Below are 1,442 nucleotides of genomic sequence, written 5' to 3' on the forward strand. Positions count from 1 at the left end.
ATTAAAAATTATACCTCTGATCTATCTGTGGAATGTCATGTTTTACTCCGTAAAAGTAATAATATAAATTTACAAGTTGTCTTATCGTAATAATATCAATATTTTACAATTGAACAGGGTTTCACAAACCCACAAAACCTAGACGTCGATGGGCTGAGATCGCCCCCCCCCCCCCAAAAAAAAAAATAGTAAAAAGATTCTTTGCGACTGTTATATATGTACGAAATCCAGCTTCGATAAAACTGGAATGAGTGACAAAGTTGCCCTTGCTCATATTTCCGGCTGGGAGATTCACTTAAAATATTTTTAATTTTTCATCGAAGAATTTCGGATTTCCATTTTCATATTCTAGTCTTAGATTTATTTATTAGTACTGAATTATTAAGGAAAAGCAGACCTAGTTTCATACTTCACAGCTACATGCATCATATCAAACGTCGGAACCGGGGAGGGGGGCTTACCCTACCCCCCCCCCCAACACTTTTTTTCCCTCAAAGATAAGCATATTAGTATAATGTGAAGCATAGTATTTTCCATTTCATAATTAACTGTTTTAATATGGTAAAAAATAACCTGAACGGTAGCAGTCTAAAACTACTTCAATATTAAAATTTTACATCTTACTTTAACAATGCACTTCGGTTACCCACCCCAATCCCCAACCCCTGGATGATGATTTTGAGGATTGGCGAACTTTTTTAGGGGGGGGTCAAGATTTGGCGACCCCCCCCCCCCCCCCACACACACACACTTTAATTTGCTTCCGATGCCTCTGCATATTTAAAAGAGTATGTCAGTTGGTTTACTGCATTAATGCAATGATTTTGAATTTATAGAACAGATCTATCCTTGTGGGGTTTCTGGGTTTTGGTACATGTAAAGACAAACCCGTTTAGGAAAATTTGGGATAATTGATGGTATTGACATTCCCGTTTTTAATGTATCTAACCCCCCCCCCCCCTTAAATAAAAATTTTAAAAATTAATAATAAAAAAAATATCCAGGATAAATATTTGTGGAATTGGGAATTGAGAAATCAGATGGTTTTGTGAATGTGGAGCCTTTCTCCCACCGATCTGCGTCTGTACTCAGATATCGTAACGCTTCAGTTTATTATAATCAATTGAAATGCGAGATTTATTTTTGTATCTTTATTGTATCGAATTGAACAATAAGAATTGAAATAAAATATATAGGTATCAATATTACTTACTTATAGGTAATAAAGCTGTCATAATAAATTCCGTAGATCCAATATATACTTTAACTTCAGTTAGCCTAGTTTTTAGGAACACCTCGGATGTTTTGCAAGCTCAGTGTGAGATACGTCCGAGAAGTTCCGAAAATACGGGATGCAATCTATTTTTACCTTTCGTAGCTTGTGGGGTTATTAGTAATTAGGGCATGAAAGCGGAAACGCGTCATAACACGAGATTTAACGA

Source organism: Crassostrea angulata, chromosome 8, assembly GCF_025612915.1.
Source record: "Crassostrea angulata isolate pt1a10 chromosome 8, ASM2561291v2, whole genome shotgun sequence".
Classification (NCBI taxonomy): Eukaryota; Metazoa; Mollusca; class Bivalvia; order Ostreida; family Ostreidae; genus Magallana; species Magallana angulata.